Raw genomic sequence first — 19,133 nt, forward strand, 5'->3', positions numbered from 1 at the left:
AATTTGGCAAATTGTGGCGAGAAAATTAGTCGCCAATACCGCTGCCAGCTTCTCAATACCTCGCCAATTACCGAGATACCCATTTACTCAATGTTAAATGCACTTGCCTCTGTATTCTTACCTTTTCGGCATAGCGTTTTCTTAAATTTGCATCACGCTGCATTACACAGAAAACTACAATTGTACTTATAATTCTACTAAAAGTATCTATCCAAGTACAAAATTCATAACATTTCCCCCTTCCCAAGGGCTGCACGTACTGGCAAGTACAATCCCTGGACAGTAAGCCATACTTTCAACTACAATAAAGCAATAATAAACATTACAATACAATAACAAACAACATAAGCAATAATTGCAATAGGTATCTTAAATCAAAAAATGAATGCACAAATTTACAACTTCAAAACAAATGGGTCATAGTCTTATACTTATTTACATTATATATACTTGTACTACGTACTATGGTCATAGTTCCTTGTCGTAATACACAACATTAGACTTAGAATCCGATGAGTTACGGATCCAAACTACGACTTCATTCAGCCTGTTTAGAGCTGTATAAGGACCAAGGTGTTTAGAACAGAGTCCTTTCCTTCGAATAGTATTCCAGAACCACACCTTGTCTCCTTCGTTGTATCGATGTCCTGTAGCTCTCATGTCAAATTGGGTCTTCATCTTCTCCGTCACTAAGTTAAGCAACTGTGCATCACTTCAAACCGTGCCTGGAGATCTTGGATGTACTCCCCAGGCGATGAAGGCGCATCCGCAGGTAGACCGAACAAGAGATCACAAGGCTGACGAAGGTGACGACCGAAGAGTATCTGGAATGGAGAATATCTGGTAGCCTCGTGGATAGCATTGCGATAAGCCAGTAAAAATAGGTGACTAGATAGGTGATCGATACTTCTTTTCCCAGTCCTGTTGGTTTCTGGAAACCACCAATCGAAGGATGGTTCGATTAAACCTATCAACCATGTAAGGGTGTCATTCGAGTTTTGTCAATACCGAGTAGCTTGCACAGTTCATTAATTACAGCCGAGGAAAAATTTCTCCCTTAATCGGAATCTAACTGAAGAGGCATTGCGATCCTGGAAATCCAATGCCGTACCTTTTCCTCTGCTACCGCGAGAACCTCTTGATCAGGAATAGGATGCGCTTCAGAACACTTGGTGAAGTAATCAGTGACAATACGGATATATTTGGTGCCATCAGCAGTTTGTGGCAGAGGTCCCAAGATGTCAAATGCAATACGTTCAAATGGCGTTCTTACACTGTAAAGTCGTAGCTTCCCTCAGCTACGAATTCGAGATGTCCGTGGTTCAAGTCCCGGCTAAGACATTGCTCCTTTTTCATCTTTCTTGCTTCAAAAAAATAGCTGATGTCCCTACAGTGGCGCCCGAACTAAAAGGGTGGTGGATGATGATTATACATAATTTGGCAATTAGGTCCCCTAAGTCCAGTCGCCCTTTAAAAGGGGGCGTATATCAGGTATTTCTCCCGCCTTCTTAGTATGCCTTCGGGGTGTAGTGGTCAGCATACTCAACGCGAATTCAAGAGATCCGCGGTGGCAATGCTCATTTTTCATTGCTTCAAAAATACCTAATGTCTTTACAACAGAAGCTCTGATTTTTCAATAGAAGTGACACGCAACTTATCCACACGTTGGCAACAGTATATTACTCCTGCTGGTGATTGTTTTGATTAAAGACATTTGTTGCTTCGATTTTTCTGTTCATTTATTAAACATCGTGAACTTCTCCACTTCATTTTCAAGAGTTCGATAATATATAGGAAAGATAAGTTCTTGATTATTATAATTCCCTTGGAATAAATTTCAGGCTGTTGCTACCCAGTTAATATGTCTATACCTCAAATGAGAAATTGTGTTTAGAAACAGCAAACAAATAAATAACTCTTGAATACATATGGCGCGTGTTCCAGATTTAATGAAAACTCACTCATCAATTATTTCTCTGTGACCAGACGGGAAAAATATACGAGCTTTCCACTATTTAACAGTGATTACAGTGCGTAGTCTGGGGACTATTTTCACAACAAATTGGCTGTGTAGGGCCGATGCACTGATATTAATTAGCGAAGCTTTTAAGGGAGCGAACGAAGAGACGAAAAATAGACGCGCTCGAATTACTTCGAGAGTCAGCTGGAATTATATTTCAGTTCGGGCAACGATCTAATTTAAGAGCACCGGACAAAAATATATGTATTCAGCAGTGTATGCCGTAATGGTGCGGAATTTCTAATGCACACGAAATCAACGCCGCCACTCGTCACGCTATTTCTTTGAAACTCATTTTTATTTTTGTCTCGTGTTTTTATTCCGCTGTTCGCAGTTTTCCCTGTTAAACGAATCATTTGCGGCATTTTTTTCCTTTCACCTTTTTCATATCGAAAGCCAACACAAAAGAAGTGTAAAAAATACTGAAAAATAAAGGCCTGTTTGAAAACACGATATAAATGCATTCCACGGACAAGAAACGAAATGTATTCAGATAACCGTCAGAATTAAATAACGCATGCATTCCTAGGAAATATGAATCGTATTTATTAGTAACGATATGTACAAATGTAAACATCACGTAAGCGTCTTCCACCTGTTCGACAGGTTTACAATCTAGAGCATTATTTCTGCATCAGAAATTCGTTAACAAATTTTTAACATTAGTTTGCAAACGCATTGTTATTCTTATTATCAGTAAACTGTAGAAAACCATAAAGTATATCACTTGCGAAAGACCTCTGAAAAGTAAATAACGTAGAAAATGAGTAAAATATAAACTAACTTTCCGTGTAAAATTATAAATTGACGAAGCAAGTCAAAAGAACGGTTTATGTTGCCAGTGCATGTTTTCTCATACTAAATGCAAAGATCTGTAAGAACAGACCTTCAAAAAGAGAGAGACATATTCAATATTTGTACTACAAAATAATATTATATTAACCTTGTAGGGTGGCTAGCTTATTTTGAAGAAATAGATGTGAAATAGATGTGAAAAATGTGCAATGGCCTTGAGTAGACTCTAGCATGGACCTCTTAAATACACGAGTGTGCTACAGTTGCACCACGAAGGGATGCTGGATGGAGGGAGAAAGTACCTTCTCCCCCCTTTTTAAACACCTTTTTAAAGGGCGACTGGTGATTAGGAGACCCTAAAGCCCTGGTGGTAATCGTCAAGTCCTAGTGGAGACACATTATTGTTCATTATCGGTTTTACTTCAGGCGCAACTCGTAGAGCCACCTACCTCTAGAATTCTTGGTCCTCTAGAATACTCACCACGTGTGCTACAATTACACCACGAAGACATGCTGAAAGGACCTTGTAAACTTTATTAATACATTTATTTTCATGGGTTTCATTTTCCAATATACTGCACATACATAATTGAAATGAGTAATCAATTCAGATTTTCAGTACTTACTAAGCTATTGTTACGTGCGTACGGGTTTGTAATAGATTGCATGCACACAGGATTGATGATCGCTTGACAAAATTTATTTTATCAAAAGAAAAATTTCAAATTTCTGGAATTTTCCACAAAAATATTCATGCAGCTCCTCACAGTATCACAGGGTGCAATCAGTAGTTACCGTAATTGACCGCATATAAGACGCACTTTTTTCCCTAAATTTGGTCTCAAAAAAGTTACCTGCGTCTTATACGTGAAGTACACAGTCTTATACGTGAAGGTAATTGCATTCAATAATTGTTTATTTGTCTTTTACGAAACGTGAGAACTAAAAGAAACCACGCTATTGAAACTTTTTTCCTTGTGTGTGGCCGTCTAAATAAGGGTACGTCTAATATGCCATTGCGTCTTATATGCGGTCAAATACGGTAAATTTCATACTACGAAGAACATTAAACACAATGCAATGTAAAGCACATCTAAAGGGAGAAGCTCTGACGGATATCTTGATACTCCGAAATCCGCTCTGTACTACTACAACCAAACGAATGTTCTCTCTCCTATCTTACGTAGTTTTCCCTGGCCTCCCAGAAATCTCTAGTTCTTCTCTATATTATTGGAAGGTATATGGCGAACGGATATGTTAACAGTTGTACATAAATATTAATTATAGTTATTCGATTATTATACGAATTACAGTTGTCGAGGGTCCGGTCGAGGGTCCGGAACACCAAATTTGATAATGTTTGGCGATTTCTTGCCAAATTGTTGACGAAAATTACTCGCCAAAACCATCGCCAGCTTGCGATATCTCCCAGATTGGCGAGATTCTATTTACTCAGTGTTAAATAGACTTGACCGGCAAAGCATCGCCTCTTTAGATTTTCATGCTACACTATTCCAAAAAACACAACCATTTCACATATATTTTCAGTTAAATTGTTTATATATGTACATAATTCGTAACACTCTTGTTTTGTGAATTGTAAAAAAAAAAAATATTTGAATCAAATTACTTTTGTAATCAGGAAAAATGATTTGATCTAAATAAAATTAAAATATGTCTTCATTGCTGTCTTTATAAATAAATACGCTCATAAAGTTTTCGGGTGTATTATACCTTTAATATAAATCCTTACTTTTATAATTCTTGGTTATTTTTCTCTGACTTTTTGAATTTTTTAACCATTCTATGCTTTAAAGTCATCTGCAATTAAATATAAAAGAATACATAATCATGTTATTTTTAGCATTTTGCGTTTAATCACTATAAACGGCGTATCACTTTTCAAATTGTTGCCATGAAATATTATCGCCCTGTATTATGTTTAAATAAATTTAATAATGAAAAATCTGCATAAATTTATATATGTTTCTCGCATCATTGTGATGAAACAACGGTACAAAGGGCCATCAAAATTTGAATAACGTAATTCTTCGCTCGAATAGAGGCCTCTGGAAGCCTGAATTTGGAATTTCTTTTATTACTTGTTTCATATTTTGGAAAACTTAAAACTATTTATTTAATAATACAGATTCTTCATTATTTAATTTTTTAAATATAATACAGGGCGATAATATTTTGTGGCAACAATTTAATGGAAATAATAGATTAAATGGTTTTATTTGCAGAATTAATCTTCAATATTATATCACGAATAATAACACAAAATAAAAAAACACAATGAATTACACAAATTAAAATAACACAAATCTATTAATCTAATTGCAGTGCCAAATGTACAAGTCATTATCTGTCTAAATTTATTATAGGAATCCAAATATTCTATTATTCGAGGTATAAAATTGTACACGAATTCTGTAAATAGAACTATTTCATATATTAATCCTATTAAACTATGCTAAACATTATTTCTCTCCATTGAATGTATTAATTATCAAAACTATTTTAAATAAAATCTTATTTTTATATATATTTTATTGTAAAGATTATATTAAAAAATAAAATGAAACTATTTAAAATTTTGGGTTATGTCAGTTCTATCTTTATATTACAGGTATATTTCCATTTTCTTTTGAATTTTATGCTTGCTTTTTAACATGGCAAACGGTGCGCATTTATCCATGGATATGACAAATGTCATTATTAAGATGCGAAAAGCGGGACAAATATTAAGAAAGATTGCCAAAGTTTTCAGTACCGAACAAAGTGCAGTTAATCATGTTATATCTCAATATTAATTATAATTTTCCTTCGCTTATTAACCAACGTGAAACACTTTTTTCCGTTTTGTATAATTCCATAATATTTTATTGGATAGGATAGAACTTCACTAAATCTTTTATTTCCTATTACTCGAAATGAGTTATGATATCTTCCTTTAGAAATTAACGGCCGTTACAATTTTTAACTTAGCTTTCTTTGTTAGATGAGACAAAAGACGATGGTGATATTCTTTTAGAATAGTAAAATGAAAAATATAATGGTGTAATTATTCTTTAGTCAAGTTATGGTACAGTAATGCGATAATAAGTAAATGATAGAGTTAAAAAAACATTCTATACTATCATCATCATATTTTGTGGGGGCCATTTTGTAGTGATAACAATAATAATAAAATAAATAAGTAGTTGACAATATTATAAACAAGAGATGTATAGACATTAATAAGTGAAAAAATGTATGATAGCTATTCGTAAAACAATTATATAGAATGTGTTATTTCAAATAGGAAGAGAAACACGCCGAAGTAATACTTCAGCAAAAAAGCAATTTTGTTTTGGCATAGTAAGTTAATCTTGCAATGCGTAACTTGTCTGAAAACATATTGCAAAACTTATAGTATGTTAAAAGCATAAGGAAACATGAATCATTGTGCGGAACCTGCAAAATTAGCGAAATACTGTGACAGTTGCAAGGATTCGGAATGACGCAAGCTAAATACAGCCTGTAATGTTCGTTACTCTGCCTGCTTAATCTGCATGATAAGAAGAGACATTTACAGGTATTCTACGAAGCTTTGACCAAGGCGCAGTAGGATCTTAACAGTTTCTAGAATTTTTATGTTGAGATTAGGATTCAAAGTAAATTCCTGTGAGAAAGAGGTGACAGAATTTAGATACGGATAACAGGATTTGGGATAAGAGCTAGTAACTAACTTAGTTACAACGAATTAATTCAATACAAAAAATTCGTGGCAAGACCAGGAATGTTCAGAGAGCGGCTTGCTTTATATAGCAGTCCAAAAACCTTTTTAGAAAAATTATTATGCAGAGACAGTTTGGTTACGTAAATTTGTATTGTCAAGTAAGTCTTAAGTATAGATCAAGTATATGCGATATACTTATACCTGATCCACCCTGGCATTTGTCATAAAAGCTTCATATTCTTTGCAGCTTTCGTTATATCTTCCAATATTAATTTCCAATTATGAAACTCAATTTAAAAACCTCCGTTTTATTCGTTTATCATTATTTTTTGCCAAACTCATTCTACGGGACAGGCAACGAAGCTGTTAATGTGTTCTGCTGAAGTTAATGTGTGTCTAAACAATGTTATAAGGTATTTCTCCCGCTTCCCTAGCGCGCCTTCGTGGTGTAACGGTAGCACGCTGGGCCGGTATTCCAGAGGTCCGTTGTTCGATTCCCGGCGAAGGCGTTTCTTATTTTTCATCTTTCCTGCTTCCAAAAAATTCCTAATGTCTCTACAATGTAAGTGATGTAATTTTTTTCTCATTTCTTTAGCATTTAATTATTTAATTTATTAATAGTTAGATTTCCTATTATGACTAAATCCTAAAACTATTTTTCTACAGTATATTTTAAAATATATTATCGGTGTTTATATTAGTAATGGTATAGGTTAAGAAATCAGATAACTTCTGATCATCTGGCTTCTAAAAGAAATCAGATAACTGGAGAAAGGTAGAAATTAATTCTATTCATAACAGCATAATTTAATATTATGTGACAGCGCTTTCAAGTGCAAACTATAAATAGTCAAATGCAATCATTTATGACAAGATTTAGATGTACAGTAAAGTTTTTATTAAATATATTACACTTGAGTTAGATTCTTCTAATTTTTCAAAGAAAAGATAGTTTAGTCTGAAACCTATATTTTTAATTCGGTTAGATTATACTTTATCGTATATCAGCTACATTGAAAGTATATATAATCACAGTTTGCTAAAAACTAGCTCTTCCTCCAGAAGAATGAAAAAAGCTTAATTAAAAATACTTGTCTATAGGAATGCAACATTTTGCAAGAAAAGTAACTTACCTTCTGGAGAGGAGAGTTTCTCTCCTTTAACTAAATCTATATGTAATCCTATTTATGATTCCTCTTTGTGTATACGTTTGAGTAAAGTAATTGTTAATTCGTTCACAATATTCAATGTATAAATATTGTGAGCGAAACATGAAATATTCTAGATAAACTAGCTATTTTAAGTATGATTTATTGTTTATAAAGTATACATTCATGGCATTTTAATCCAGGAATACTTTTAATAATATTTTATAGAATTCTTCGTTCTGAACTATGTAAAAAGGTTTTTAAAAGCATCTTTTATGTGCCATTAACTTCCCCCCCCGTCAGATGAGTAAAGATAAGTTTAAACAGATATTTTACTGAGGTCGCATTAAAATTTTAAAACTAATTTAAACTTTTAAGCTGGGATCAGTTTTGGTAATGCGATAAGACATGAACGATCTGTTAAAAATACAAATTCATTTTTTATTTTGAATACCGAAATAAAACGTGCAGCAAGAGAGCGGACTAAAGTATATTAGACATTCTGTGAAACGTTAAAAAAGTGACAATTTATAAGTTTTGCTACCATTAAAATATTCGAAACATGTGTTTAATTTCCTTCTTATAAGAGATTTAATGGCAACAAGAAATAAGCAAAAATTTCTTTTTCAATAGAATATAAAACTCGCTCTTGCGTACTCCTAAAAATTGTAAGAATTACGTAAATTACCCTTACTTAAAAAGCGTAAATGTACAGTTCTCTCAGAAAATTATCCGAATATCCCTTCCAAATCATTTCAACATTATATTAACTCCTCATTGAAAACTTCACGGTTTGTTAATGTGCTCATCAATAAATGAAAAACTTAAAGCCGAATTTTCTACTATTTTTCGCTCTTGGTAATTCTGTGTTACATTAAATTTATTATTTATGAATTCAAACTGGAATTTGAATCTATGCCGTTGCTTATAAATTATGCTGTACAAAAATTCTGACTTTCCTTTAATTTGATTAATTAGTTTTTCGTAAGTTTTGGATCTGCACTGTCAGTTCTCCCATTCCGTTTTCCCGCCAGAATGAAAAATTAGTTCGCATGTTTTTAAAGTGAAATTTTAAGATTTTAAGACAGAGTGTGTTTTTCTTCTTGATGCTACGTCACTATGTTGATATTTTAGATAAGAGTTCTTGTTTCCGGCATTCGTTAAACTTGCCGATAGTTGAAATCCACGCTGGTGAAGCTCTGAGCCATATTCGCGTTAAATCATTCTGTGTAGCTTTTGACAATTACTTAGTTTAAATTTGAACTTTACGTCTGAGCTACAGCTTTTTAAAGTTTGGGCCATAAATGCTGGCGGAGTTGTAAGCATCAGGAGTGACTTCTGTTCATCTTATTTAGTTTTAAATAGTCATTTACACCTTTCCCAAGTTTCAATTGTTACTTTAGACTTAGCGATAAGTCACTTAACGTCTACCAAGAGTTTAGGCACTTTGGATGAGAGCCAAATACATAAACATCTACAAAATATTTGAAGATATTCACAGTTCTATAACTATATTACTTGAAATAGCTTCGAATACATTTTTTCCTTAACTATGGAATTCAAAATTGCGATTACATTGGGGTTGGTGTTAAGAGCGCTTTTAATTAAACAAATTGATGAAGCTTGTGTTTTACGTTTTCTTAATTGTAAGTTAAAATTCAATTTTTTATCTACTTATATAAAGAATTCTCGCATTTCACCGAGTACGCTGTCATGGTGTGTCATAGCACATACAGCTTGTAAGGTGTATTTTAAATTTATAAGTGTTATTTTAATTGTGAAACCTTTCCTTTGAGTTCTTGTTTCCCACTTACAACTCCCTACCAGAATGAGGTTTTAGAATCACATTGAATGCAAATGAGTAAGAAGAAATATTTAAAGAAGGTTCAATTTACTTCGAGAAGGAGTACTTAGGAGTCGTTAGTGTTGTGTGCTTCCCTTCTGGCTACTTTGTTCTTGAATCTATTACGCTCAGCCGTATTGTAGTACATGCCTGCTGATAATCGCCGGCTAGTTTAGTTGAAGGGCCAATTACGATATGTATAAGGGCGAGTCAAATGAAAGTGAGCCAACCCCTCCTCAGCAAGAATGGTTCGGTTCATCATCTGCGGCGCATGCGCGTAGCACAGAGACAGCCTTCATTTACGAAAGTGGCACGAAAGTGTGAGGTTAAAGTTCTTTAAGGCGCTCTTACACTGGTTTGAAGACGGTAGCGTGACATAATGGACGCTCCAAAAGAGGAACAGTGTGGTGTCGTCAGGTTTTTGACAGCTGAAGGTGTTTCCCAACATGAAATTAGTCGCCGTATGACTGCTGTGTACGGTGAACATTGCATCACATTGGCCACTGTGAAGCGTTGGAGCAAACGGTTCAGAGAAGGACGTGAAAGTTGCAAAGACGATCCAAGACCGGGCCAAAGCCACCTTGCAATCACCCCCGACACAATTGCACAGGTTGATGAGCTGATTAGACAAGAACGGAGGATAAGCATCGATGAACTGGCAGAGTGTGTGAACATCAGTCACGGTTCGGTTCACACCATAATTCATGATCATCTCGGTTATCGGCTTTTGTGTGCTCAATGGATGCCCAAGATTTTGAACGACCGCCAGAAGACGGAGAGGTTCGGCGCTGCTTTGACTCATCTCATCCGGTATCACAATGAGGGTGACGACTTCTTGTCTGCAATTGTGACCGGAGACGAATCATGGTGCCACCACTACGAACCTGAACACACGCCGGCAAAGCTTACAGTGGAAACATTTGAATTCACCACCCCCGAAGAAAGCAAAGGCTGTCATTTCCTCGGGAAAGGTGCTATTGACGTTTTTTTCGATCGTCAGGGGCCCATTACTGATTGAATTTGCTAAACGTGGAGAGACTATCAATAGTTCGCGATATTGTGCAACGCTGGATCGGCTGCGTGTCGCAATCAAGAACAAACGACCTGGAAGATTGACGAATGGTGTGATCTTGCTACACGACAATGCTCGTCTCCACGTCGCTGATGTGGTTCAGACACAACTGGCAAAGTTCAAGTGGGACACGCTGCAACATCCTCCATACAGCCCAGATTTGTCGCCATGCGATTTTCACATTTTCGGGAAACAAAAAACATCTCAAGGGTACCAGATTCGTGTCGGACGACGCCGTGAAGGAGTCGGTTACAGACTTTTTGAATCGATAGCCCAAGGAGATTTATGAGACGGGGATCACGCGGCTCATTTGTCAATGGGATAAATGTCTCAATGTTCATGGAGACTACCTTTAACTAAAGTACTCTGTTTGTCATATATTCGCATTGGCTAACTTTCATTTGACTCGCCCTTATATATTTGTCTAGCTTCAGCTAATTCTATTTAGTTTAGCGTTAGATCAGTTTCTTATTTTCTTATCCTGATTTAAAAGCCCGAGTGGAGGCTTTCTGTAAGCCCGAGAAGGGATCATCTGTTATTATCTATTTGAGTGAATAAAAGGGTATTTTAACTCTTCTGTAGTTTCTGTAGTAATTATTTGAACTCAGCGATAATTCTCTATTTAGTTTGTAAGGTATTTTTCCTGCGTTCCTAGCCTGCCTTCGTGGTCTGCACACTGGACGCGTATCCAGGAGTCGTGGTTCGATTCCCGGCGTAGGTGTTGCTCAATTTTCATCCTTCCTGCTTCCAAAAAATCCTAATGTCTCTTCAGTGGTGCCCGAACTAAAAGGGTGGTGGATGATGATTCTCCACACTCAGGATTTGGAAATTGGGTCCCCTAAAAAACCCCAGTCGCCCTTTAAAAGGGGGAGAATATACGTTATTTCTACAGCCTTCCTAGGATGCCTTCGTGGTGTGGGATCCTGAACGCTGGGTGTGTATTCAGAGGTCCCTAGTTCGATTTCCGGCGAAGGCTTTGCTCACTTTTCATCCTTCCTGCTTCCAAAAAATTCGAATCTCTCTACACGTTCACTAAGTTACTCGCCATTATATTTAGAAAATGTACAGAGGAACATTATAAGCTATGAATTTGAAAAAAGTCAGGAATATCGATTCTTGACTATCCAACACAAGTGACGATCTACAACTTACAAGTCTAAAGACTTGCGATAAGTCAAAACCAAACCAAATTAAAATTCACTATTGGTGAGTTTAAGTCATCTTTTATTTTGTAAATAATCATAAGAATTTATTGCTAACACTTCGTTAAAATACATTCTCTTGTTTTGTTTTTATAAATATATGATTGTCACGCCATTAATTACTTGCAAAGAGTTACATTTTGGGAAACGAATTTTAGATGTGTCATTTATTACTCTCACATTTGAAAACAACAAGTAAGAGCTAAAAATTAGGATGGAAATTTTAATAAGAGACTCTGTTACAGATGACACTTTAAAATGAGATGGCTTACAAACATTTATTTATATCCTTTATATCCACTTCTATTAATTCTATTCATTCTGGGAAATTAATTCCTTTTCCTTTTGATTTGCTTTGTTATTAACCATAATTATATTTATTACGCTTTAAAGGAATTTCGAGCCTTTATATTTGCTTTAATTTAATTTTCCTTTCAAGAACTACTACTTGGTGGCATGTGTACTGAATTGAAACTTCCATTATTTGCGAAATAACTAATGACATATACATGTATTAAAAGAAACCTGCTATGTAAAATATTATACTCGCAATAATTGACAAAGATTAAACGAAATAAGTACGAAAAAAATTTCATTTAAAGTTTAATAGACACTGTTAGAAAGCAAAATAGAAAATTTATTCACTTGAATAAATGAATAAATTTCAAGATTTTTCATTAAAAGCTTCAAACTTCTCGCAAAAATAATTATCTGTTTTCTTTCTTTCTTTTTTTTTTAATTTTTTTTTTTTTTTGTCTTTTTTTATTTGTCTTTTTTGTTTTTCTTTATTTGTTTACTTTGTATCATGATAGATATTTTTAAGGTAGTTTTAGTCATATTGTTAAAATTAAATGTGAAAAACTTAAGAACTGAATTAAAATAATAAAAATTAATTCAGTTGATTATCTCAAGTTTTTTGGACAGTTGATAAGAGGAAAATAATTATGAAAAAATAATGCAATAATGAATCTGATTTATGTAATTTTTGAGTAAAAGTTAGCTTTAATCACATAATTAAATAAACACCATCTCCATTTTAATTTTTGATATTTAGAAAGCTAAACACAAATTCAAACCTTTTTTTAGCTTATTTGAATAGGAATTATTTTCGAATTACATGATATATTGCATTTAAACAATTTATCACCTTCTTAATCTAGACTTAATGAATCAATAGATATACCAGAATTTAAATTCATACTGTAATTAAACAATATTTTATACTGTGTTTATATATATCATACACTTATAAATTCGTTTTTTACTGCAAATTTATCTTGGAAGATTTATTAAGATGCATAGTGCAAGTCGTTTTTAAATTTAAAAACTTAAAATTGCTCATAGATCTAGAATATGCATTTTATATGTAATAACGCTCATTTCTAGTTAAGAAAAATTGAATTTGAGCTTCGTCTTTTGCATAAATTCCAATTCCTTGTATGCAGTCGTCATATGTCGCAACGACATTCTTTAGTTACTTTAAAATATTCGATCGTTACCTTGAGTGAAGTTTTAAATTATTTTTTATTATTCACAATAAATGTTGCAAAATTCCTACATCATAACAATATTAATTTTTCTATAATGCTAAATAACTTAATTTGAATACTGCAGAGGATATTACATTCTATGTATGTTCGAAAAATTATACTTTGTATTATATTCATCAATTCTTGTGATCTCTCAGTTTTAATGATTAATGTAAATTAAAAGAACAAGATTATTTTAATTCTCGATTGTTTAATAGTTTATTATTTTGTATATATTTGTTTATTAATTTGAATTAGTTTGAGATTTTACAAAAATCAAATATTATTACAGTTACTGTCAGTTTTAAATATACATTTTCATCATAAAAATATATATACATTTTTAAAAATCGGTTACACCGGCTGACGATTCAAAATTTCAAAATAAATTTTAGAGGTGTCTCATTACACACATTATTTCAATCTGGAATTAGAATTTTACTAGATAAAGTTTTTGTTGTATCTACGGCCAGAAAAACAAAGTCCTCCTTGATTGCCTTCTCGATTTTAATTGCGGACGACAAATCTGAAAAGAATATTTATATAAAGAAGGTAAGATCCGCAGATGTAATGTAAACCAGTTCGACTATTGCACCGTTATATCGAGAAAGGAAACATTCTCGTCAGCCCTCGTCGTCAAATTGCCAGGTGTACAGTAAATTGATAAATACGGTACCAAGAACTTAACGGATTCGTTCTTTGACAAAACGTTTCGCGATAAGATAAACTTTCGTAGATGTCTTTTAGCAAAATAAATAATCAATTAATTAGTCTACTTGCATGGATCACTGATTTGTTTGACGTCAATACAGAGTGGAAAAAATGGTGTTATAGAAGTATGAAGTTTTCTAGAAACGTGATCTTCGACTTTCGACACCAATTCGACAACTATTCCACATACGCGCAAAAAGAAATCAAGATTGAATTTGCTTCGACAGCTATTTCGCGCAAGCATAACTGTTTCCCTCTAAGATGTGATGGAGCTATTCCTGTTTTGGCAAAGCTTTCCTTGTTACCAATACGCATTCTTTGGAATATGTTCACTTACGAGGAACACTCCTCTTTTTCATCCACCAAACTCAAGAGGGTCGCCAGCGACCAACAACATTAGAGATAACCTCTTAGGGACGCGTTGACAAGGGGTCCACCAGAAATTGGTAGAAATCGTTTTTTCTTCCTCCTTTGTACGCCAGGTGTATAGACAAAGCCAACAACCAGACCAATTCCTCCCATCACGCGGACTTCCAACATTCCACACTTTTTGGAAAATACCACATTCCACTCTTTAGATCCTTCACCAGCTACCCTTTCCTAGAGACACACTCTGGAAACCCCAATTTTATAGGACGAATTGCAGAATAAAACCATGTAAATTGCCAGGTTCTTGTCCCATTTTTTTAGACAATATTTTTTCCAATACTTTAAACTAGGGAAAGTCACCTTATAGGGAAACCACTTCAAATGGATGGACAGACACAATCCAGGTAAATTTAGGAAATCAGGCACAGCTTAAAGCTTTACATAAAAAAAGTACTTACAAACATTTCTAAGTGCCAAATTCTCTCTAGTATATGAAATTTTGACTAAGTTAAAAATTATCGAAAAACACCACCTGAGCCAGAAAATAAAGGTTCATTAATATTACAGGAAGTAAGGGGAAAATTAAAACTGAATTTAAATTAACAAAATTATTAAGTTTAAACACCGCTAATAGCAAAATAAAATTTAGATTCAAAATTAATAAATCTAAAGAGTTATGCCAAACAGACAGCAATTAAATCAAAAGAATAAAACAGAACCAAAGTTAAATTACGTTTGCAAGCGGAAGTTAAATAAAAGTTTCTCCTTAAAAGTTAATAAAGATTAATCATTACTAATTACCAAATTTGTATAAAACAATTGCAGCTCAAATCAAAACTTACAGTTAAATCACTTTAAGTAAAAGGTAATCAGTTACAAAAATGAAATATCAATTCAATTATCTTATAAGTTGCATAACTCTGGAAAGATGAGTTTTAGTCTCTAAATTTGTCGCAGAAATTTGATGTGACTCTAGAATCATTGCGCTATTGAACACTACCGTGTTCTTACTAACATATGTTGATGTTGTAATATGCATAATCAAAAATAAACTCAGTATTAAATACGTATTTTAAACGTGAATTCATAGTATTACTTTACGAATTATATTGTTTTCTGTAATATTCTCAGTTATGTGTGATTTATTTAAATAAATTACAAGTGTAAACTCTGATTCGCATGCAATAGGAAAGGGAGTGCATGTAAGCATGCATGTGTATTACTTACTTAAAACACTTGAAATTGTTCTGTCTTCTAAGAAAATAACATAAAATTAACTGCAGCTCTAGCGTAACTCTAGCTGCTTAAAGCGTAAGAAATAACTATTTATTAAACAAATATTTTTTCTACTTTTAATCGGTAATTTTATTAACGCAGCTATCGCCAACTATGATCATAAATACTGTAGTAACAATCGAACCTATGTGCTTGAATGATAAAATCACCAAAAAACATAAAATTAGCAAAGCAACAACCTTGCGTTTTGCGTAGATTTAGTCAATAACTCAATCGATTTATAGACCAAACAAGTACAAGTCCCTCTTCATCACGAGCAAAGAAATCTGCAGGACTGTTGCTTCTGATGAAGAGGGACCTTGTATCTATTTGTCCTTGAATCTATTGAGTTATTGACTAAATTTACGCCAAACACAAGGTTGTTGCTTTGCTAATTTTATGTTTCGCTTTAACGTGTTTCTCTTCTGTATTCCCCAAAAAATGGTTATTTTGATCATATTCATTACGTTCTCAAATGTTGCAAATACAGAATTGTTATATGTAGAATCATGAAACCTATTGCTTATCAAACGCATTAACCGTAATCTTTTCGCGCATCTTTACGTATGAAAATAAACTCATTTAATAATGAAAGTTAAGGGGAATCTGCAGGACTGTTGCTTCTGATGAAGAGGGACCTGTATCTATTTGTCCTTGAATCTATTGAGTTATTGACTAAATTTACGCCAAACACAAGGTTGTTGCTTTGCTAATTTTATGTTTCGCTTTAACGTGTTTCTCTTCTGTATTCCCCAAAAAATGGTTATTTTGATCATATTCATTACGTTCTCAAATGTTGCAAATACAGAATTGTTATATGTAGAATCATGAAACCTATTGCTTATCAAACGCATTAACCGTAATCTTTTCGCGCATCTTTACGTATGAAAATAAACTCATTTAATAATGAAAGTTAAGGGGAATCTGCAGGACTGTTGCTTCTGATGAAGAGGGACCTGTATCTATTTGTCCTTGAATCTATTGAGTTATTGACTAAATTTACGCCAAACACAAGGTTGTTGCTTTGCTAATTTTATGTTTCGCTTTAACGTGTTTCTCTTCTGTATTCCCCAAAAAATGGTTATTTTGATCATATTCATTACGTTCTCAAATGTTGCAAATACAGAATTGTTATATGTAGAATCATGAAACCTATTGCTTATCAAACGCATTAACCGTAATCTTTTCGCGCATCTTTACGTATGAAAATAAACTCATTTAATAATGAAAGTTAAGGGGAATCTGCAGGACTGTTGCTTCTGATGAAGAGGGACCTGTATCTATTTGTCCTTGAATCTATTGAGTTATTGACTAAATTTACGCCAAACACAAGGTTGTTGCTTTGCTAATTTTATGTTTCGCTTTAACGTGTTTCTCTTCTGTATTCCCCAAAAAATGGTTATTTTGATCATATTCATTACGTTCTCAAATGTTGCAAATACAGAATTGTTATATGTAGAATCATGAAACCTATTGCTTATCAAACGCATTAACCGTAATCTTTTCGCGCATCTTTACGTATGAAAATAAACTCATTTAATAATGAAAGTTAAGGGGAATCTGCAGGACTGTTGCTTCTGATGAAGAGGGACCTGTATCTATTTGTCCTTGAATCTATTGAGTTATTGACTAAATTTACGCCAAACACAAGGTTGTTGCTTTGCTAATTTTATGTTTCGCTTTAACGTGTTTCTCTTCTGTATTCCCCAAAAAATGGTTATTTTGATCATATTCATTACGTTCTCAAATGTTGCAAATACAGAATTGTTATATGTAGAATCATGAAACCTATTGCTTATCAAACGCATTAACCGTAATCTTTTCGCGCATCTTTACGTATGAAAATAAACTCATTTAATAATGAAAGTTAAGGGGAATCTGCAGGACTGTTGCTTCTGATGAAGAGGGACCTGTATCTATTTGTCCTTGAATCTATTGAGTTATTGACTAAATTTACGCCAAACACAAGGTTGTTGCTTTGCTAATTTTATGTTTCGCTTTAACGTGTTTCTCTTCTGTATTCCCCAAAAAATGGTTATTTTGATCATATTCATTACGTTCTCAAATGTTGCAAATACAGAATTGTTATATGTAGAATCATGAAACCTATTGCTTATCAAACGCATTAACCGTAATCTTTTCGCGCATCTTTACGTATGAAAATAAACTCATTTAATAATGAAAGTTAAGGGGAATCTGCAGGACTGTTGCTTCTGATGAAGAGGGACCTGTATCTATTTGTCCTTGAATCTATTGAGTTATTGACTAAATTTACGCCAAACACAAGGTTGTTGCTTTGCTAATTTTATGTTTCGCTTTAACGTGTTTCTCTTCTGTATTCCCCAAAAAATGGTTATTTTGATCATATTCATTACGTTCTCAAATGTTGCAAATACAGAATTGTTATATGTAGAATCATGAAACCTATTGCTTATCAAACGCATTAACCGTAATCTTTTCGCGCATCTTTACGTATGAAAATAAACTCATTTAATAATGAAAGTTAAGGGGAATCTGCAGGACTGTTGCTTCTGATGAAGAGGGACCTGTATCTATTTGTCCTTGAATCTATTGAGTTATTGACTAAATTTACGCCAAACACAAGGTTGTTGCTTTGCTAATTTTATGTTTCGCTTTAACGTGTTTCTCTTCTGTATTCCCCAAAAAATGGTTATTTTGATCATATTCATTACGTTCTCAAATGTTGCAAATACAGAATTGTTATATGTAGAATCATGAAACCTATTGCTTATCAAACGCATTAACCGTAATCTTTTCGCGCATCTTTACGTATGAAAATAAACTCATTTAATAATGAAAGTTAAGGGGAATCTGCAGGACTGTTGCTTCTGATGAAGAGGGACCTGTATCTATTTGTCCTTGAATCTATTGAGTTATTGACTAAATTTACGCCAAACACAAGGTTGTTGCTTTGCTAATTTTATGTTTCGCTTTAACGTGTTTCTCTTCTGTATTCCCCAAAAAATGGTTATTTTGATCATATTCATTACGTTCTCAAATGTTGCAAATACAGAATTGTTATATGTAGAATCATGAAACCTATTGCTTATCAAACGCATTAACCGTAATCTTTTCGCGCATCTTTACGTATGAAAATAAACTCATTTAATAATGAAAGTTAAGGGGAATCTGCAGGACTGTTGCTTCTGATGAAGAGGGACCTGTATCTATTTGTCCTTGAATCTATTGAGTTATTGACTAAATTTACGCCAAACACAAGGTTGTTGCTTTGCTAATTTTATGTTTCGCTTTAACGTGTTTCTCTTCTGTATTCCCCAAAAAATGGTTATTTTGATCATATTCATTACGTTCTCAAATGTTGCAAATACAGAATTGTTATATGTAGAATCATGAAACCTATTGCTTATCAAACGCATTAACCGTAATCTTTTCGCGCATCTTTACGTATGAAAATAAACTCATT

Source organism: Stegodyphus dumicola, chromosome 4 (genome assembly GCF_044657685.1).
Source record: "Stegodyphus dumicola isolate Sdum_Otavi_A_Nest chromosome 4, ASM4465768v1".
NCBI classification, from domain to species: Eukaryota; Metazoa; Arthropoda; class Arachnida; order Araneae; family Eresidae; genus Stegodyphus; species Stegodyphus dumicola.